Raw genomic sequence first — 23,537 nt, forward strand, 5'->3', positions numbered from 1 at the left:
CCCATATATAACTTGCACCCCTATATATAACCTTCACCACCCACACACAAACAGCCTGCACCCCATGTACCTCCGATATACAGACTGCATACCTCAATATACAGACTGCACACCACCATAAAGAGACTGCACCCCTGCATATACAGACTGCACCCCCGCATATACAGACTACATACCCCCATATACAGACTGCACACCCCCATATACAAGAAAAATGTAGTATCCAGCTCCAAGTAAAAACATGCATTTAATTAGTCCATATTAAAAATTACATCCATGAGAAAAGGGGATAGGTGGTTGGTGAACAGTGCAACGCGTTTCGAACGATCTAGCGTTCTTTATCACAGCTTCTGAAGCAGTGTGTCGGCACATGTGACTTAACTAACTCATGGATGTCATTTTTAATACTAATTAAATGCATGTTTTTACTTGGAGCTGGATACTATATTTTTCTTGGACATTTATCATGTTTTGATCGGAACGTTTTCCATGCTCCATTCATGAACCACACAGGTGAGCTGGCTTGACATGATGTCATCACAGGTTCTACACTTTTAGCATTAATTGTCTCTTCCATCCTGGCAGGGAGTTTATTACTGCTGCTCTGCCCATGCAGCGCTCAACTCATCAACTTTCACCACCTCCCCCCTCCCATCCCCCTAAACTAAAACGGCGGTATTAACACTATGTCAATCAGAGAAAAAGAAGCAAATTAAAAAATTTATCATGGTGCCGCCCCCTGCAACCTGCTTCCCCAGGCACCCGACATTATGGGGTTCTGGGTTCAAATTCCACCAAAGGCAACATCTGCAAAAAGTTTGTATGTTCTCCCCGTGTTTTTGTGGGTTTCCTCCAGTTTCCTCGCACACTCCAAAGACATATTGATAGGGAATCTATATTGTGAGCCCCAATGGGGACAGTGATGATGAATCTAAAGTGATGATGAATCTAAATTGCTGTGAAATTAATGGCGCCATATAAGTAAAATAAATAAAAATAAAAAATACAATACATATATTCTGTCTTGTAGAATGTCTCCATATTAAATAGTATACTATAGTACACTATGAACTCCATCTACAGGTATGCCAAAAGGGTAGATACCAGTTCAGTCATGCGCACAGTTTTTTTTTCATGGCTGAATTTGAGAACTGCAGCGTTTTTTAAATCTGCAGCACATCAATTCTTTCAGCGTTCTTGCAGTGTTTTTTTTTCACCTATAGAATGCAATAAAACATTGAAAAAACGCTGCAAAAGTGTTTTTTGTGGCATTTTCAATTAGATTTTTTTGGGGAAAAAGCTAACTTTTTTTTTGTACTGTAGAGAATACACATATGTAATCCGAACCCAAAAACGCTGCAAAAAAACACAGAAAACACCACGACAGCACTGAAAAATGGGTGTTTTGAATGCAGCGTTTTTACAGCCAACAGACCAGGTTTTAGCTGCAGAAAAAACTCAGCAAAAAAGCTGTGTGTGAACATAGCCTTAGGGTTTGTGAACACTGTTTTTTTAGAAGTTTTTTTGGAGCAGATCCTCTCCAAAATCCACCTTAAAAACAGCTTCAAAAACTCTTGCAAAACCCTTTCATTTAATTTCTATGTGAAATCCACTTTGCTGTTTACATGAGGAGTTTATTTTTTACTTTTTTTTTTCCTATTGAGGTTTTCAAAAACACCAGGTGGCAAAAAGAAAGCGCATGTAGCTTCTGTGAAGAAGATCCTGAAGGAAACCTCTCCAAATTAATGACTGTCTAATAACAACGCTGCAAAGAACGATTCAGGAAAAAAAAACTTCCAAAACTCTTTAGAAAATGAAAACTCCTCCAAAAACTCCCCAAAACTGAAGAGTTTTCCTGAATGGTTTCTGCTTGAAATATTCATTTGTCTCAGACATCTGTATGCATATACCCCTTTCTATACCCACATTTTGGACTGGATTCTCATTTCTTTTTTTATCCTGATCTGTCGATCAAAGACCCAACCCTGTATACACTGGAGTATTTCAACTTTTTTCTTTTAAACCAAACTTTACTTTTTTTCTCTAAGAGGTTTTCAAGAGATCTAAGTGTGCAAATAAATAGTATTTCTCTGTTGTCTGTTGCTAATTATCGCTAAAATTTGATTTGTATTCACTTCAAAGAATCTCACATCTTTCCTTTCCATTATTTGTGTCATAATGATGGTTACTTAATTTGAACCAAACGTGAGTGAGCTGCCCGCCAAAGGAGGAAGAGTATGTGTTTATACTCATGGACTTTCATGCCCAGTGATTCCCTCACACTTCTGAGGACTCCATGCGCCTACTGAGTATGTGATGTAATAATAGTGTTGTACAAATAAAGTGCAAGGTTGGTACCATCCAAATACCACAACATTGGGCGTTCATGTTACCAGCCCTTAACTGGGCACAGGTGGAATGAGTTTTTAACCTTTTTTGCAGTGCTAGGGTTAGAGTTAGGGCTCTTTCACATGTCAGTATCTACGGTACGAGTGGTGACAGTTTCCAAATGTACCGGAGACACTGACACACGCAGACCCATTAAAATCAATGGGTCTGCGCACATGTCAGTGTGTCTTCATGGACCGTGTGTCCGTGTGCTCCACACAGAGACAAGTCAGTTTTTTTGCAAATACACGGTCCGCAAAACGAACCACACGGATGACATCTGTGTGTCATTTGTGTGACATGTACCGGCGCCTGGCAATGGCGCTGTTCCCAAGCGCCGGTGCTGAACGCTGCCTTCATCATGGTTCCCTGCCGGCGCTGTGATCAGCACCAGCAAGGACCATGATGAGGGTAGTAGTAGTCTGCTCCCGGTGTGCCCACCTGTAAAAATAAGAATAAAATAATAAAATCCATGTACTCACCTCTCCTAGGTGTCCCCCGCTGTAATCCATGAGACCGCTGCTGACGAGGAGCCGGGGAGAATGAGCGGCCCCCCGGAGCTGCGCTCAGTTACCAACAGGACACCGCTCCTGAGCGGCTCAGTCTCCCCAACTCCTTGAGGTTTGCTCATGCTGCCGAACCTGAACAGTAACATGGACTTCCGTAAGAAGTCCTTGTTCGGGGTCCGTGCACGGACACTAGGTGTCCGGTATGCACCCCAAAATTTACTGTTCAGGTTCGCCCATCACTATTTTAATAGATTTTCAGCAGTATTTAAGTGATGAAATAGCAGTGATCAGTGCTATCTCAGATCACTGATGTTAAAGGGAATCTGTGAGCAGGTTTTTGATATGTAATCTAAAAGCAGCATGATGTAGGGGCAGAGAGCCTGATTCCAGTGATGTATCACTCACTGGGCTTCTTGGTATAGTTTTCATAGAATCTCTGTTTTCACTGTTGTAGATGTAGCAGTGCTCTAAATGCTGAGCTGTGTATAACCCCACCCACACTACTGATTGGCAGCTTCCTGTGTTTACTGTAAGCAAGCGGCCAATCAGTGGTGGGGGTGGGGTTACACAGATTAGCCTGACTGCTGTGCCTGTGATACCTAGTCCAGCAATGATAATCTCCTGCTGATAAAACACTGATTGTATAGAAACTACAATTTACAGCCTAATAAATGACTCAGATTAAATTTCAAAAATTAATGCACAGATTAAGCTGCTCTCAGATTAAATTTCAAAAACCTGCTGACAGATTCCCTTTAAGCATTACATGGTGCCATGTAATTCAGGACACTGTAGCACCCTGAGGATTCGGCTGCTACAGGGGTATTGCACCTCAACCCAGAGGTGTGATATTCCACTCCCGGGTAAGGATGGAGTGTGGAACTGAGCTCAGTTAGCTGCATGCACTACACACATCCCATTTCCGGGGAACAGACCGATGGTACTCCCACTAGAGAAATGTGCAGGTATGACAGTGTCTGTTCCTGGCTGGAGTGGGAGGGGGGTGGAACATCCCAGTAGTGTAGGGGCAGATAGGGGGAGCAGCCTGGGTAAAGCTAGGAGCTCATTGGGTGCTGGTCACCTGAGCTCACACATAGAGGGAGTATATAAGGTGGGCACCATCTTAGATCAGGGTCAGTCTGTGAGACTTCAGTCAGTTGTCAGTCAGCCAGTCAGACAGTCTGTCTGAGAGCCTGAGAAGCAGAGCAGAGGAGAAGGAAGAGAGACCCAGAGGCGCAGAGGGGACCCCAAGATCCCAAAATAAGGACAAAAGGGTGAAGGGTCGGCAAAAGGGTACCGGATCCCAAGCTGGCAGAGGCTACAGCACACCTTAGCCAGAGACCGGAGGTCGTGGGCAGGATCTGCCACGACCACCCACTAAATCCACCCGGAAGGCAGACCAAGAATAGGGTCAGGGAACCCAGAGACAAGGGTTTACCAACAGGAGGCCCGAGGGAGCCGGACTTAGGTGGATCCCTGGTGGGAACGGCCAGAAGAAGGGAGAGTCAGAAAGGAGCTCAGGACCACACTCCGGAGTTGCCCGGGAGTTGACCGAGTCCAGGACCTGGTGGACGCAGCACGGCTTGGGTGGTCACTGCTGTACACAGTGACCCGAGCAACACCAGTAAGTAAAACCCTGGAACTGCATTTTATGCCTCTGAGTCTCCTTGCTGCACCTTCACAACCACCATCCTCCACGGCTGACCCCCTGAGGCTATACCCCTCCCGTTGGGGGTTATACTACCAAAGCTGCACACACACCACTAGCCTCAGCGGACCCTGCTGCAGCGGCGGCCGTAGTGACCGCAAATCAACGGGTGGCGTAGTCGACATAAAAGAACATCTAGTAACATCTATAAGGACTGCCACACACTGAGCTTGACACCCTGGGCACGGACCGGGTCACCGCCACTCAGAGACTACAACCCCCATCTGATCCGGCTCCGGGTATCCCCTAAACAACACTGGCCCAGGGGGCGCGTCAACTTTGGCGTAGTCGGCAGGATAACGTGCCCGCAACAACCGGGTACTGCGTGCCTGAAGAAAAGTTCACCGTTACCTCAAAAAGAAGTCTCCTGCCGGTTCCGGAGGGTCCCCGCCAACGGACCCCATCACAGGTCGTTTCCCGCCGGTTGTCCGCCATTTGCAGCTTTTTCCCGCCATCCGTGGAGTTTCCCGCCACTGGGAGGCGATTCCCGCCATTTCCAAAGATTTCCCGCCTTGGAAAAGCGGACGCCATTATGGGCGTGCCAGAGGGTGGCAGGAGGCCACCTCCCATCGTGGGCCAGGTCGAAGAATGGCGCCAAAAGCGGAAACCGCGCCCACCAACAGAGACTGTGATGCTGGAAGTGTCCATCAGCGTAAGAGAACTGCCCCTGGAACTGACAATCACAAAGTTGCCCCGGGACCACCCTCGATGTGGGCGGAGACAGAACAAGAGAGCAAAGATGGGTGCAGCCTGGAGCAGTCTGGAGAGAGCGCACCCGGAGACAAGAAGTCTGGAGAGGAGTCCAGAGAAAGCCTACCCGGAGATGGAGGGAGAGTCAGGCAGCACCGACCCAGTGGTCAGGAGCCTGTTGCAGGTCGCCACTCCAGAAGGCCTGCTGGAGATCCTAGCACAGCTCCCCCGAGACCGGGAGTGTGCACAGACCGCGTTGGAGGGCCTCGCACGGAGGATGGCCCGGGTGCAGCGAGAGACGTTGGCGGAGTGGAGCCGAGAGATGGCCCAGCAGACCGGCACCCGTCAGCGGAGCACGCCACCTGAGACGAGGAGACAGACCGCCTCTGAGGATGGCGCAGGAGGAGTGAAGGCAGGAGACGGCGCCGAGAAGGGAGCTGAACGGACGGAGGCAGGTAAAGGGGACGTCTCTACCCCGAGCCCGGAAACCGCGTGCCTGCCCCAGCTCCCCGTCGCAGAGCCCGAAATTCCCCCTGCCGTGCCCGTCGCTGCATCGTCACCGCCGCCGACTAGGCCTCAACCGGAAACCGCGGCCGCGACCCCTGTGACGTCACACGCCTCGACCTCGAGCGTGGCCAAGCAGGAAATACCACCGGCCTGGTCGCAAGGCCTAGTACCCCCGGGCGCCGCTATTCCAACAGCGCCCCTTACCTCCGCGGAGCCACCGGCCTGGCCGCAGGGCCGAGTAACCACGGGCGCCGCCGTTCTTACGGTGCCCTTTTCCTTTAGCGTGCCCCAAGCCTGGTCGCAAGGCCTGGTCAACCCGGGCGCCGCTACCACCACAGCGCCCATAGCACCTAAAGTACCGCACCTGGGTGAGGACCTGTTCGCCCAGCATACGTGCCCGGATGGGCAGCCCTTCATATGGCCACCGGAGTTTCACCATCCCCGACTCCGGAAAGAGAGACCCCTAGATGAACCCCTGATTCCGGTTCCGAAGCCCGCAAGGAGGACCTCGCCCCCGCTGGAGGAGGCACAGTTCGAGTGGGACCCCACTGGAGAAGACCTCATGGGGTTCACTCAGGAGACTCGGGCGGCCGCAGCGGAGCGTGCAGAGTGCTGCTGGCAGCAGCTCGAGGTCTTCGAGAGGGAGCGGAGAGAGAGGCGGGTCCGGGAACAGCAAGCGCAGATAAGGAGCGCGGAGCAGAAGAGCCGGACCAGGAGGAAACCCCGTGCAGCTCATGGTCCCCGTGCCACCGGGACTGTGATTAAATTCAACATGCAGCATGGGTGGGGCTTCATTAGAGACCATCATACCCCCGGCGACGTCTTTGTGACCCGCAGAGACGTAGAAAGCCATCTGCCGGAGGGACACAGAGGTCGTGACCTGTATGTAGGGGACGACGTCACCTTCACCCGGCACAAGTGTGCCAAAGGACCCTACGCCCTCCATGTGCATCGCCTGACGGAGGAGGAGCTGCGGTGTGAGGAGGAGCAAGAGGACCCGGACGGGTCTGAAACTGAAACCAACCAACAAGAAAGAGCAGGAGGACGCCGTCGTTGAAGTACGGTAGAGAGAGACTGTATAAAGTTACCCGTCAGGGTATAAGAACTGTTCTAGTTAAAATATAGTCCCCGTTGGGACCAGCAGATTGAACTGAAACCCGTGTGTCCCTATTCCCACTGACCGAGGACTGAGAGCGGTCATTCCTCCCTAATACCTGGCCGAGGACTGAGAGCGGCCATATTTCCCTTGTATATAGTTGCGCTTCCTAAAGCGCCCCCTACCGGTTTTATAGGGAACTGTTTTATTCCAAGAGAGACTGTCGCACTTTACCCGGTCACAAGTTGCACCGTGACCGGAGGAACCAGAAGCAAGAATGTTATTTATGAAAAATTTTATATGAAAAGTTTATTGCTGATGAGGATGTTTTATATGTTTATATGTTTATGTTTTGAAAAAAAAAAAAAAAATTGTATGTTTTGATGTTTTGTTGTCTTACAGCCCGAGGACGTGCTGTGATTTACCAGGGGGGAATGTAGCACCCTGAGGATTCGGCTGCTACAGGGGTATTGCACCTCAACCCAGAGGTGTGATATTCCACTCCCGGGTAAGGATGGAGTGTGGAACTGAGCTCAGTTAGCTGCATGCACTACACACATCCCATTTCCGGGGAACAGACCGTTGGTACTCCCACTAGAGAAATGTGCAGGTACGACAGTGTCTGTTCCTGGCTGGAGTGGGAGGGGGGTGGAACATCCCAGTAGTGTAGGGGCAGATAGGGGGAGCAGCCTGGGTAAAGCTAGGAGCTCATTGGGTGCTGGTCACCTGAGCTCACACATAGAGGGAGTATATAAGGTGGGCACCATCTTAGATCAGGGTCAGTCTGTGAGACTTCAGTCAGTTGTCAGTCAGCCAGTCAGACAGTCTGTCTGAGAGCCTGAGAAGCAGAGCAAAGGAGAAGGAAGAGAGACCCAGAGGCGCAGAGGGGACCCCAAGATCCCAAAATAAGGACAAAAGGGTGAAGGGTCGGCAAAAGGGTACCGGATCCCAAGCTGGCAGAGGCTACAGCACACCTTAGCCAGAGACCGGAGGTCGTGGGCAGGATCTGCCACGACCACCCACTAAATCCACCCGGAAGGCAGACCAAGAATAGAGTCAGGGAACCCAGAGACAAGGGTTTACCAACAGGAGGCCCGAGGGAGCCGGACTTAGGTGGATCCCTGGTGGGAACGGCCAGAAGAAGGGAGAGTCAGAAAGGAGCTCAGGACCACACTCCGGAGTTGCCCGGGAGTTGACCGAGTCCAGGACCTGGTGGACGCAGCACGGCTTGGGTGGTCACTGCTGTACACAGTGACCCGAGCAACACCAGTAAGTAAAACCCTGGAACTGCATTTTATGCCTCTGAGTCTCCTTGCTGCACCTTCACAACCACCATCCTCCACGGCTGACCCCCTGAGGCTATACCCCTCCCGTTGGGGGTTATACTACCAAAGCTGCACACACACCACCAGCCTCAGCGGACCCTGCTGCAGCGGCGGCCGTAGTGACCGCAAATCAACGGGTGGCGTAGTCGACATAAAAGAACATCTAGTAACATCTATAAGGACTGCCACACACTGAGCTTGACACCCTGGGCACGGACCGGGTCACCGCCACTCGGAGACTACAACCCCCATCTGATCCGGCTCCGGGTATCCCCTAAACAACACTGGCCCAGGGGGCGCGTCAACACGACATGTTGTCCAGTTGTCCAGAGTGAGATGAGGAACCTGAACAGATTCGCACCATTTCTACCAGGGACTCTTCTAACAAGTAAGAATTTTTCGAAGCAGAGAGACCCTTTAATCCTGTGATGTCAGTGCAGTATAATTTCTTTCTTTTTTAATGCAAGCCCTAATGGAAATTCTGTCACACAAGTGTTATGTGACTTATATTTTACAGCAGGAAAGTAAAATTTTCCCTATGAAATATCTGCACACACTTTTTTGTTTTTCAGTAAAAGCAGCTGCAATGCTGGCATATAGATTATACCTCTCTGAGATTTAAGGGTTTAATCTGTTTATGTGTTAACATGTACTTGGCAGACACCTCTGTTGAGAAGACCTTAATAAGAAAAACATACCCAGGACGCCCGGATCCTGTGTCCTCCCATCTGCTCTCCCGAATTCACCAGGACATTACGAGATCATGACTTATGATGGAAATGAATCACTTTGTCATATTATTAATTCATTACTTGAGTAGAAATATTTATGACACATTGCGCTATGTTTGACAAATACAAGAATCCTTGGGGTTAGGATTTAGTCACTTTGCCATATTGGTGAAATTTTACACCAAATTTGGACACACTACATACAGGGCACAATACACATCTGGACCTCTTTTCTAATTTCTGCTGAAGGTCAGAAGAAGTCTAGTTGCGGTAAAAGGAGGAGTTCTTATTATGTACTAGAATGATATATTTCCAACCGCAGCCCCCTTTCATTACATCGAGTCCACTTCTACAGGCGGAAAATGAGACGATATTGAACGCTATGCTTATGTTTGAAGACTGATTATAAAGGTTTTTAAGAAGTTAATATCTTTTTTTCTCCAGATTTGTTAATGGACATCATAGTTTTGGGGTGTTGAAAAAAAACAACAAACAACTGTCTTAAGGTTCATTATTATATAAAATGGTGGTCAGACTTAATTCCTTAAAGATTTATTCTCATCATTAAAAGTCATTGCCTATTCGAGGGATAGGTTATTACTTATGGATGAATGGGGGTCCGACCACTGGGACTCTAAAATACCCCTTCTGAATGCAGTACAGTGCTCAGTTATCTCTGGAAATGTTTCAGAGCCCCACTCTTGGGATTGGTGGTGGCTCCAGTCGTCAGACCTCCACTGATCAATAAGTTCTCATCTATTCTTTTTGGATAGAAGATTAAGGGATTTTCCCATTATTAGGGATGAGCGGACGGTGCATGTTCGGGTTCTGGTACCCGACTGAATGTTAGTCCAAAGTTCGGTTTGGGTACCAGAACTGTGCCCGAACTTAAACCTGAACCCGAACCCCACTGTAATCAATGGGAACCTGAACTTTGGGGCTCGAAAATTTCTTTCCCTATTCCTCTCTCTCCTCCCGAGCTGTAAAACGGACTTCCAAGAGAAGTCGTGTTCGGAGTTCAGCACCGGACATTAGGAGTCCGGTACGAACCCCAAACTTTACAGTCCGAGTTCGCTCCTCTCTGCCCATTATTAAAAATTAAAGGGATGGTCCGAAATACCAATTAATTTTCATCCTATATTTCTATCTATTTAATGCCATAATCTAAACTATTTTCTAATATAAGAAAAAAGATAATTGTCAGCTCACCCTTCTTGAACAGTATTGATTGCATGGACGCTCACTGTGCAGCAAAAGAAATTCAGAAGATGATTCAAATCCAGCATCCAAAAACTCCTTTAAAAGTCCATGTTTATTTCAAAAGTTTACATTTTTTATCCATTATGGCGTCATATAAAACACAAGTAAAAATAGAACAAACAAACAGACGCGTTTCGATCGATATGATCTTAATCATTGTTAGAAGTAAAGGGAAAGATTTTCCCGGCATGTTACATCACATCCCATGTTACTTTTAAATGTATTCGCACCAATAGCCAAAAGAGCACTGATTACACGGAAGTAAAGCTGGTGCATGCACACCACAGTACTTAGCCCTGCCCTTGTCAGGGCACAGAGGAGTGTGCGTGCGCAGGAGTGTGATGGGGACACTCTGTGGATGACCTAGGACTCGTCATCCACACGAAGCAAGAAGTCGATCGTAAGAAGAGAGAAGGAGTCTTATCAATACCAGAGATGGCTATCAGACCGGACCGCCCCGTCCGTGAGTATAATAAAAGCTATTTTTTTGGGATCTGCAGACTGGATTGGGGACTTTTTATGGCATTCTAGTGGTGGTGGAGGCCCTACTTTACATGGGAAAAGGAAGCCTAAAAAATGACGCTCAACAGTCCCAAACAGTGATGAAAAATACAAAATGTTTTTATTGGTAGAAAAATCAAGGTAGCAGAAAAGGAGACAGACCACCACGTGATGGAGAAGAGACAAGGACGCACAACACTGCAGCATGAGCGAAATGTATACAATATATCACAACATAAGGGATGATAGTAAGTACAAAGATATAGCTCATAGTCAGATGCCCTACATAGCAACAAAGTAAACAGGTGTCAAGCCATCTAATTGGCACTAATAGCTGTACTAAACAAAATTGTTCAAAGCACTACAAGAGGTGAGTAGTATATTACCTGATAATGACACCAATATTTGCAGGGGCTCCTGAATGCATGTGCGTCTGCCCCGACGCGCGTTTTGGAAAAGCCTTCATCAGGGGTATATGTCCAGGGTGCTTGACATATTTAGGGTTTTTGTAGCAAATGGAATAAAAGCTTAGCTGTGATACCAAAATTGTTTGTAAGGAAAATGTACTTTTTGCACAGCAAGTAAAAACTCTTTTCAGATGCAAATAGTGATTTAGATTTTAAATAATATATATTATAGCATCTGCCCATTCAGTTTTTTATACTATAATTGGAGCAGTGTGTGACAATTTAAAGAATTTGTTTCACATATTGCTCAATTTAAAAATTAAATATATTTACATAGTATCAGAGCCTGTGATATTACTAAGCCAGACACCGCTATGTACTTTGTTATCTTTTCGGTCAGACATCTTTATAGGTGAGGGCATGAAGGTTACTAGAACACATTTTTCTATTTTTTGTAGGCATACTTAGATTTCTCATGACAAACTTTGCCCTGACCTCAACAACTCGAAATATGCGCTGAACTTGTTATCTTTCTAAATGAATTTACACTGATTAGTTCTGCTCACAGAGGTTTTCAAAGCAAAATGCATTAAAAGGTCATTTGTCTTGTCCTTGCTATTGAGCCTTGAACTGACAGGATAAATCCCTTTTCCATTAGTTGGATAGTTACATTACTTTGTTATGATATGTCTGATAATATTTTATATTTATGCATAATGTAAAATATAAAATTATATACTACATAAAAGGATATTTCACACTTATCATTGTTTGGAGCTTTTGCATTTCATACTTGAAGGTAACAAAAAGGCCAAAAAGACAGATGGTGGACCCGTTGGCTTACTAAGAGGTTTGAGCCTAGACTATACCAGAGGCTATAGACATTATGTATTTTTCACCTCTAAATTGTCCTTGTACTTTCCAAAAAATGTATGTAATTTGAAAGACAAGATGATAAAAAGACAATCTGCAAATCACTTTATTTAAAAATTATGCGGTCTCACCCCCCCACTCCCGTTCACCCGCCCCCAAAAAATCATTCCAAAGTGACAGCCACTAGGTGCCTCCTTTCTAAATTACATACTGTCCACTGTGTAATTAGTCTGTAGTAATAGAGATGCCAAAATGGATTAATGTATTGCAGGAGAAGGGGGGTGTTTTTGTCTTTTTGCTCCAGGTCCTCTGTCTGTCAAACTGCATAAAAGAAAAATAGATAGTGGTGGACTTTCAGTTTAGGGATGGAAAGTAATTGGACAATGGCAGGAGCAATGCGTGCTGGAAAGTGAGGGGAAGGAAGTTACAGCGCCTATAGTGCTGGCAGAATTTTTTAAAAAAGAGTGGATGACAAGTTGTAGAGCATGAGAATCAGGACAGTCCCTATACATATTATACTGGATACCACACTTTGAATGAAAATTTTAATATATTATTTATTAAACAGCTTAAAATTCACATTTTTTATATCGTGTCAAAATATATATACAACCTCCAGGGAAATGGTAAGCACAATAAGCGGCTATCGGGAGATTGGAGTATAGTGGTAATAATAATAATAATAATAATAATAATAATCACATATTCAATATCAAAATTGATAGATACAAAAATTGATAAACCACACAGATGAACATTATTTAAACGTGATCAAACAAAAGGGAAAAATTCATATAAATTAAAGTGCAAGTGCATAAATATTCATATACTAAATATTTAAAAGTTAAAGGTATGGTCCACAGTATATCAAGTAATTATATAAAATAAATATTAAGTCATATTAAATACATTTACACATAATAGGTTATAATAAACAGTTACCCAAACCAATCTCCAAGTACCTGCACCCTGATGCGCGTTTCGAACATTTGCTTCCTCAGGGGGGACCAAAAAGTCATATGTGAAAGGACAGTTACAGTTTAACTCCCTCGCTGAGGCATGGAATTTTCTTAAAGTATTTATTTTATAACTAATATTAATAGGAATGTGCATAAAATTGACCATTAAAAGTATAGCTGTATTACTAAGAAAACTCAAATAATGATAAACATTTGATTACCAAAGATAGATCTTTAAAAAGGTTGTGCAAAATGGGGTGTATTTTGGCTCAACTGCGTCATTCTGGTTTAGGTTATGTCTGGTATTGCAGTTCATACCCATTCAAGTGCGAATGACTGAGCTGAAATATCAAAAGTGACATTGGTCATGGAAAAAAAGCAGATCATTTATTGCTGAATTATGTGCAGAACCTATAAACCAGATTCCCTGGAAAATATGCAAATGACATTAGGCAAAACACCAAGGGAACTATAAATCCTTTCTCTCTTCTTATAAATTGGGTGTCATGGGAGAAACAACATTTTTTTTCTCTTAAGAAATGCAAGGTCTGATGCTGATTTCCCCACTGATAAGGTTCAAAGCTTTGCTTCTCAGACATCTCTGCCAAACACAAGAGGAAACACTGCTCTTAAAGTTAGAATGCCTTTGTATGGACATACATCCAACACAAACATGAAGAAAAAGAGGGAAAAAATGCCAGAAATATGGCAGCGTCACAACTATTCACATCAATGTCAGGAACGCACAGTAAAAACCTTCTTTTTTCCATGTTGTATACTGAATATATTTTTGTTGCTGGAAAAAATGTGCTGCCATCATACACCCACAATTACAGTCAAATATATCATATTGAGTGAATAGAGTCATATTACAACTTAATCTGTACTTATTTATGTTTCAGTGTGAAATATATATCTTTTTTTTGTTTTTATATTTTATTATTATAAGGGGTTTACGATCTTTAAAAATTGTGTGCTGCCGGTTTAAATGCATTGCATACTAACATACTGTCTCTAAATAAAATGCCTCTATAAACCAATCTCACATGTTCAGAATCATTCTTCTGCTTGTCTGACATATTCTGAACTCGTGTTTATTATATAGGACATCACACATCCTGTCTTCTTAGTTGAAGGCCATCTCTGCTCTTCTTTGGCACTTTTTCCTGTCTCCCTATCTCTGGAGGGATTGTGTTTCACATGCTGGGCAGCAAATCGTGCATTGTCACTAAATAGCAGAAGAGCAAAAGCAGAGTCTTAGAGCCCGATTCATAATCTGCTCCTTATTGGAGTAACTTTTCTTTTTTCTCTTATGGTTTTCGCTGATATTTTTTGCACCAAATTCTTCAAAATGGCGAACATGTACCAACGCCAGCATTTTTTTTTTTCAGCGCTGGAGTGGTGCTTCTAGTCTAAGGTCCTTGTCCGTAGTCTTATACTTACCCACCGTCATCTTCACCTTTTATCGACACCGCTTCAGCGCCACGGCTCCATCTTGTGACTGTAACTTCTGACTGACCAGAAGTCAGAAGGAACTGTCACAAGCTCTCAATGCAAGTCTAAGAGAGTTAGAACAAGGCTCTCATAAACAGGCATTGAAAAATGACTTCCGGCTCCCTCCCTCCAACACTGGAGCGATCTGGCAGGTCACAGATTGCTGGAGACCGATGGAAATGGAGGCAATATAAGGTGAAGACGGCAGTGGTAAGTATAAGTACACTGTGTTCCAAATTATTATGCAAATAATATTTTCTCAGATTTTCCCAAATTACCTATATGAATTGCAGTCATTGTAATTTTCCAGTCAAATAACTATTAGAGTACAACTGAAAGGTTTTTGTACAAACTGCCTATGATAACGGTATATTTTTTAAAAAATAAAAAGCTCAAACTGCACTCAAAATGCATGTTCCAAATTATTATGCACAGCAGAGTTTTCAACCTTTTCATTTTAATAAAGAATAAAAAAATGGTCATTTTTTAAATTATAAGCATTAACAGGTTATTACAAACTGAAATCAAACAGTTTTCAACTCAAAACTTTATTCTAGGTGATGTTACATTTGCACATAGGACCGCTTGTTCGAAAGGAGCTTCTGAACACTCTGGTCCATTGAATTTGTCAGGTTTTGGATGGTTTCTGCTTCAATTGTTTTGCATGAGGACAGAATACCCTCCCAGAGCTGTTGCTTAGATGTGAACTGCCTCCCGCCATCATAGACACTCCTTTTGATGATGCTCCAGAGGTTCTCAATGGGGTTGAGGTCAGGGGAGCATGGCTGCCACACCATAAGTTTGTCCCCTTTTTTGCCCATAGCAGCCAGAGATGCAGATGTGTTATGTGCAGCATGAGACGGGGCATTATCATGCATGAAAATGATCTTGCTGCAGAATACATGGTTCTTCTTCTTGAACCATGGAAGGAAGTGCTGTTTGAGAAACTCAACATGCATTATAGAGTTCATCTTTACCCCTTCAGGGATCCTAAAAGGGCCGACAATCTCTCTCCCCATGATTCCAGCCCAAAACATTACTCCACCTCCTCCTTGTCAGCGCCGTAGCCGTGTTTGTATGGGGTGTCCATCAACCAGCCATCCTCCACTCCATCCATCTGGACCATCGAGATCATTTCATGCATGATAATGCCCCGTCTCATGCTGCACATAACACATCTGCATCTCTGGCTGCTATGGACATAAAAGGGGACAAACTTATGGTGTGGCACCCATGCTCCCCTGACCTCAACCCCATTGAGAACCTCTGGAGCATCATCAAAAGGAGTGTCTATGATGGCGGGAGGCAGTTCACATCTAAGCAACAGCTCTGGGAGGGTATTCTGTCCTCATGCAAAACAATTGAAGCAGAAACCATCCAAAACCTGACAAATTCAATGGACGAGAGAGTTCAGAAGCTCCTTTCGAACAAGGGGTCCTATGTGCAAATGTTACATCACCTAGAATAAAGTTTTGAGTTGAAAACTGTTTGAATTCAGTTTGTAATAACCTGCTAATGCTTATATTTTCAAAAATGACCATTTTTTTGTTCGTTATTAAAATGAAAAGGTTGAAAACTCTGCTGTGCATAATAATTTGGAACATGCATTTTGAGTGCAGTTTGAGTTTTTTATTTTTTTTTAAATATACCGTTATCATAGGCAGTTTGTACAAAAACCTTTCAATTGTACTCTAATAGTTATTTGACTGGAAAATTACAATGACTGCAATTCATATAGGTAATTTGGGAAAATCTGAGAAAATATTATTTGCATAATAATTTGGAACACAGTGTACAGTGTCTGTGGTGCGTATGGCATATATATTGTCATGGCCAAAAGTTTTGAGAATGACACCAAAATTATATTTTCACATGATCTGCTGGCCTCTGGTTTTTATTAGTGTTTGTCTGCCTTAAAAACTCTAAGAAATCTTGTTTGTGACAGGTAGTGGAGTGAGATGGTTAAGCAAAGTTGCCAAAGAAAAAAAAGACAAAAACAAAAGTCAATGAAAACATGAAGAGATTAAGGTGCAAATACTAAAGCCACTAAAAAGGAGAGAATTATTACAAAAAAATAGGAAAACAGCAATGCTGAATCAGGGCCTTAGGCCACGTTCCCACGTTCAGTATTTGATGAGTTTTTTACCTCAGCATTTATAAGCCAAAATCAGGAGTGGAACAATCAGAAGAAAAGTAATAGAAACACATCACCACTTCTGTATTTTTCACCCACTCCTGGTTTTGGCTTACAAATACTGATGTAAAATATTGACCAAATACTGAACGTGTGATTGTGGCCTTAGTGTCAGTGTGTTGTTTGTGAAGACAATTACAGCATTACCTGCGCCTTTTAATAGCAGACACTACTAAGTAGAGGCAATGCGCTCGATTTATCATTTGCGATTTTTTTTGTCACTTTTCATTTTTGACTTGTGGCTTTCGCTGACGTTTTTTGTGCCAAATTCATTAACATGGCGCAGATGAATCACAAAGTTTACCCAAAGCCCAAAATTGCCTTTTTTCTGACTTTATCTGGTTTGGCAACCTTTCACTTGTTTCGTAAAGTGTCGCAAACAAAAAGTGGCAACATATCTTGCGTACATAAAAACACTTTGAGGGTGGACTGGAGTAAAGTTGTGCCAAATTTTGTGACTCTAAGTCTCCTTTCATGAATCTGTCTAAAACATCTGGAAAAGCCACATTGACGGAAAAATCTGAAAACTAACTAGACCACAAAAGGCAACATGAGAAAAAGGCTCAAATCGTTTGATGATTTTGTTACAAATCAAAAAGTTACTAATTGAGAGGTATTCACGCCAAAAAAACATGGCGGAAATGCAATGATGAATTGGGATCAATGTTTGTAAAAGCGGACAGTAATCATGGGAACTGTTGTTGTTTACATGGCAGTCCCTACTATAGCAAGCCCTGGTAGCATGAAAACAACTGTCCTGCTCAAAGACGGGGAAAAAAATTAAAATAACTACTCTCAAGGTATGATGACACCATTTGGTGACTTGGTATTTTTATGTATTTTATTTAAGCTTAGAAAAACCCTTTTGTGAGGAACTGGCCATGGACTAAAGACTATTGGACCATCGCACCTAGAGAGGAATCCACGGCTCTAAGGGATGCAGACTTTTTCCAGCACGGAGCACCAGTTACGTCGATCTTATTCTTGTGTTTTATTAGAGATTTGTTTGCTGTGTTTTATTAGACATTTGCTTGCTTGTCAGTTTAAATGCACTGATTTCATCTAGAAAGTGTTCAGCTTCAGGAATCAATGTTTCCATTCAGTGACAGTAAACAGAAGAAGACGTGCAGGCTGGAACTTATGTATATCTAAGGCCACACACGAGATTGGTAATTGTGACGCCTCGCCCTCCCTGAGTGGTGGGGATACTCGGAGCCGGGTCAGTGTAGATGTTGCGGGGGATGCAGTCGTGGCCTGGACCCGTTCCATGCCCAGGGCTGTCACATTAAAAATGATGGGCTTCTGGATGAGTGGTTGTTCGACTACGCCACCTGCGGTTTCTGGTGAAGGCCACCAGCGCTGCAACGGTCCACTGAGGCTGGTGTTAGGGGCAGCTAGGATGGGACGGCTCCCCACAGGTGGAGCAGGCCTCAGGGCAGTGTGCGGAGGAATGGTGGGTGCAGTGCTGCGCAGGAATAAACAAGCGGAGGCGGTGAATGAAGTCATCCGGGTCTTCACTCACTTTAGATGAATTTTCAGCCGCAAAGCACTTCCCAGGTAGATCAGGAGCACCTGTCGAGACCCCGCTGGTGTGTGTTCCTCTCCTTGGTAAGTTCTCCCACTGAGCCTTCTCCTGACTGTGCGTGGTATGAACGTAGTGTAAGGCCGGGTCCCACTGGGTAAACGCAGTTTAAGAGATACAGGTGGTGACTCCACTCCGTCCGTATCCCCCTGGGATCCACTAAGCCTCCGGACTTCTCTGACTGAGACGTAAAGTGACAAAGTCAGATATCGGGGGCACCCCTCTTGCAGCAGGAATCCCTCTGGCTAGGCCAAAGTGAAGAATACAGGTGGCGACTCCGCTCCGTCCGTATCCCCCTGGGATCCTTTTGCCTGTAGAGCCTATCTCCTCTGCTCCTCTCTTAGGCCTTCTTAGGACAGGACCCTGACAGGGTAGAGACAGTGGTTAACTCTGACCCGCTCCTCGTCTCAAGGCCAGAGTACGAGGACCGCGAATCTTCCGCCAGCTACAGACTCTTGCTGGACCCTGACAGAAGACCCTCAATCAAAGACATTGAACTTAAGATGGTCGTAGAATATATATCAATCAATAAGTGCTTCCTAAAAGTGTGCCCTCCACCCTTACCCACTTCTTGGTTCCCCCTATCTTTGGTTCCCCCCCATCTCCTCTATCCCAGACCGGGGCAGCACCCTGGTGCATTTAGACCCCCTACAGGACAGGAGTGGTGTAGTGTTGAGTGTGGAGTGGGGTCTCGTGTGATGCTCCATCCTTACCTAGAGGAGGAGATACCACACCTCAATCTGAGGTGCAGTACCCCTGTGGCGACTGAACCCTCAGGGGCGCCACATGATCAGGTAAAGCAATCATTCCATTACTCTTGTTAGTGTCTCACAGGCCTCAATTGAGCCATTGTTTCATATGAACCTGTACGTTAACTCTTGTATGTTAATTTGTGAATGCCTTCTGATTACGTATTGCATCAGCCCAGTGCAGTTTACTAACCTACACAACTTAGGACAAATATGTAGGTTATTTGAACAATCGAACAATGAAGCATCACCTCCTCCCACCTTCCCCCAATCCTGTGGAAGAATGTCCTGAATGGGAGCTGTGGGTATAAAAAGTCTCTGGCTCCCTCTGCAGTGCGACCCTCTACAGCAGTGGTCCCCAACTTTATTTGCACCAGGGACCGGCTTCAAGCAAGACCATTTTTTCATGGCCTGGCAGGGCGGGGTGTGGGTGTGGAGCCATGCCAGGAGCCCCACATAGTGTGCTGTGCCGGGAGCCGTGTCACTGAGGCCCCATCATGCCATGCAGCAAGATGGGGCAGCTGTGTCCTGACAGCTGCTATTCAGCTGCATTCACTTAATCCTGCTTCAGGACCTGTGGTGACATCATAGTCATGTGACCTTGATGTCATCACAGGTCCTCTACCGGTCTTCCCTGCGGGAGTCTAGAACAGCAGTCAGCATCCACCCCACACAGTGTGCTCTGAGCCGCCGCAGAGCAGAACACACTGTCAATATTTAGTGATTGTCTGCGGCAGCGGCGAGGACCGGCAAAAAAACCCCAATGGCCCTGTCCTGGTAGGCGGACCGGTGGTTGGGGACCCCTGCTCAACAAGAACAGTCCAAGGAACCATGGCTTCATCAGGTGGAATACAGCTCTGCTCCTCTGCTCATCACTGAAGCCACAAAGACGTTTGGAGAACCCCGATTGGGACTGTATTATATGTTGTTGCTGGCTGGAGCTGGATACATGTGCTACGGTCATGGTATCCGTCATCTCGAGGAACATGGACTGTGATTATAGACTATACTGGCAGGAGATACAAAAGCTGTGGGCCAACCAAAAGTTGGGAGACAGAGGGGATCGCCTGGTACGGAGGCAGTGGAACTATCAGCCCCAGGATGGAATCTTGTGGACTGGGGACATTGCATTGTGACCGGAATTGCTGTAAGACCGTGGACATATGGAAAAAAATTGTTACATTGTTGACCTGCCATAGGTGATTATTACAACCCACAAACTCAGATCTTCACACCTTTAAAGGGGTTAGAGGGGTACTGATAAAGCAACGTTTATTACACTTTTCCATAAAATAAATTATAAGTATTCCAATGTATCCTTTCCTGACATATGCCAGAAAGCACTGTCTGTTTTAACCCTAATATGCTATTATACTTCCTGCCTATACTTATTGGTAATTTATTGTATTAATTGAATAGTTCTTTATGTAGATCTGTTTGCTTTATATTTACACTTAAGACAGTCTATGGAATAGGTTTAGCAATATGGCCAAAGAGAAACTTGCACTCTTGAGTTCACGCTGAAAGGGGCAGGGAAATGTGACCCCCTCAGGACTCTCCTCTGTTCATTTCCTCCAGAGTCGCATGACAATTACTAAGGTGAGGGTGACTTGCAGTGACATACCTCTAAAGCTTTCAAACTACCTAAAGAAAGAAAATGTCAGGGCACACATTGCTTTTATTGCCTAGGGAATATTTTAATGTATGGTCCACACAGGGAGCCCACGCGGTTAATTTACTACCTTCTACTTTTATTCGAAAAAGCTGCTCATCAAATATTTTTACCACTCATCTGCAGTTTTGCCTTCTTACTTTTAATTGCCAGTCCTTTAGATGCAGTCATGGGAAAATAATTTAATTTTCAATAATATATGGATTCATAAACTATACCCAGGAACAATAAAGGAATGGCCTTGTAGAAACACTCCATTCATAAACCGGACCATGGAGGTTAATTAGCAGTAGTGTTGGCACTGATGGATGGGAATATTTCTGACATGTACAGCCAGGAACCTTCTTTTTTCTATGTCTAAATATTAATTTGTAAAACAGACTGGACACAATGTTACGGTGTACTTTTTGTGAAATTATAATAGAGAATGTGTTTTTATTTATTTTTTTTTGATTGAGCTTTTGGTGACATTTTTGGAAACATGATCCATGTTTCTGGGGTGTCTTGCATTTGAGATACCGTGCAGTTTCCTAAGGTGTTCTGAAGATCCTGGGTGTTACCCGGTTGTGTTTTATACCATCGGCAGTCTCCGGATGGCTTTTGCCTAGTAGAATTTTTTTTTTTACATATGTACATACTAGACCACATACTTGTGTCATGCTGATTGACAGCTCTATCTCCACAGTCTAATTGGGGTAAGCTGGCTGTCAATCATCATGACACAAGTAGTCCCGCCCTGTCAACAGGAAAAGTAACTGCTGCTCTGCTGACAGGGAGCAGCTGAATCTCTAGCAGGAGCGGTCAGTGACCAGTGACGGGCACAACAGACAGGTAGTTGCCTCTATTAGCAATTACGTGCCTTTTTTTTTTAAAGTCCTGGATATCACCTTTAACTTCTACGGTGGGTGAAATAATTGAGGATTTTCTAAGAGATGCTATCCTACAGTATCTCAATAAGAATAACCTCATGACCCAACATCAACATGGGTTTATGAGGGATAGGTCCTGTCAAACTAATCTGATCAGCTTCTATGAGGAGGTAAGTTTCAAATTAGACCAGTGTAACTCAGTGAATGTTGTCTATCTAAACTTTTCAATGGCATTGGCACACAAAAGGTTGGTACATAAAATGAGAGTAATGAGACTAGGGAAAATATGGGTAACTGGGTTAACAACTAGCTCAGTGATAGCAAACAGAGGGCGATTATTAATTGAACACACTCGGATTGGTTCACAGTTAACAGAGGGATACCAAAGGGGTCAGTATTGGGCCCTCTTCTGTTTAACATTTATTAATGACCTTGTAGGGGGCATACAGAGTAGCATTTTAATATTTGCAGATGAAACAAAACTCTGCAGGGTATTCAACACTGAGAAGGATAATTTAATATTAAAATGGATTTAAGTAAACTGGAGGCTTAGGCTAAAAAATAGCAATTTAAGTTTAGTGTAGATAAATGTAAGGTCGTGCACTTGGGCAGAGGAAATAAAATGTATAATTAGGTACTAAATGGTAAAACAGTGAGTAAAACTGTCACTGAAAAAGACTTAGGTGTATAGGTGGATGGCAAACTCCACTTTAGTGATCAGTGTCAGGCAGCTGCTGCCAAAGCTAATAAAATAATAGGATGCATTAAAACGAGGCATAGATGCCCATGACAAGTATATAGTTTTGCCTCTATACAAGTCACCAGTACGGCCAATGTGTACAATTTTGGGCTCCAGTGTATAGGAAGGACATACAGGTGCATCTCGCAAAATTAGAATATCATCAAAAAGTTAATTTATTTCAGTTCTTCAATACAAAAAGTGAAACTCATATATTATATAGAGTCATTACAAGCAGAGTGATCTATTTCAAGTGTTTATTTCTGTTAATGTTGATGATTATGGCTTATAGCCAATGAAAACACAAAAGTCATTATCTCAGTAAAGTAGAATACTTTATAACAACAGCTTGAAAAATGTTTTTAAAATCCGAAATGTTGTCCTACTGAAATGTATGTTCAGTAAATGCCCTCAATACTTGGTCGGGGTTCCTTTTGCATCAATTACTGCATCAATGCGGCGTGGCATGGAGGCGATCAGCCTGTGGCACTGCTGAGGTGTTATGGAAGCCCAGGTTGCTTTGATAGCAGCCTTCAGCTCGTCTGCATTGTTGGATCTGGTGTCTCATCTTCCTCTTGACAATACCCCATAGATTCTCTATAATAGATTCTCTATGGAGTTAAGGTCAGGCGAGTTTGCTGCCAATCAAGCACAGTGATACTGTTGTGTGTAAACCAGGTATTGGTACCTTTGGCAGTGTGGACAGGGGCCAAGTTCTGCTGGAGAATGACATTTCCATCTCCAAAAAGCTTGTCGGTAGAGGGAAGCATGAAGTGCTCTAAAATGTCCTGGTAGACGGCTGCGCTGACTTTGGTCTTGATAAAACACTGTGGACCTACACCAGCAGATGACATGGCTCCCCAAACCATCACTGATTGTGGAAACTTCACACTAGACCTCTAGCAGCTTGGATTGTGGCCTCTCCACTCTTCCTCCAGACTCTGGGACCTTGATTTTCAAATGAAAGTTGGAACTCTGGGCCCTTGTGGAGTGTGTCAATGACGGCCTTCTGGACATCTGTCAAATCAGCAGTCTTCACCATGATTGTGGAGCCTACTGAAACAGACTAAGGGACCTTTTTAAACTCTTAGGAAGGCTTTGCCGGAGTTTTTTCTTAATTATTCTAATTTACTGAAATATTGAAGAACTGAAATAAATTAATTTTTTAATGATATTCTAATTTTGTGAGATGCACCTGTAGCTGAACTAGAGTGGGTGCAGAGAAGAGCGACCAAGGCTATTATGGTAATGGGTAGACTGCAGGACAAAGACAGGTTATTAAAT

The sequence above is a fragment of the Phyllobates terribilis genome, unplaced genomic scaffold (assembly GCF_046119375.1).
Source record: "Phyllobates terribilis strain yellow unplaced genomic scaffold, ASM4611937v1 Scaffold_3__8_contigs__length_932513732, whole genome shotgun sequence".
Taxonomy (NCBI): Eukaryota; Metazoa; Chordata; class Amphibia; order Anura; family Dendrobatidae; genus Phyllobates; species Phyllobates terribilis.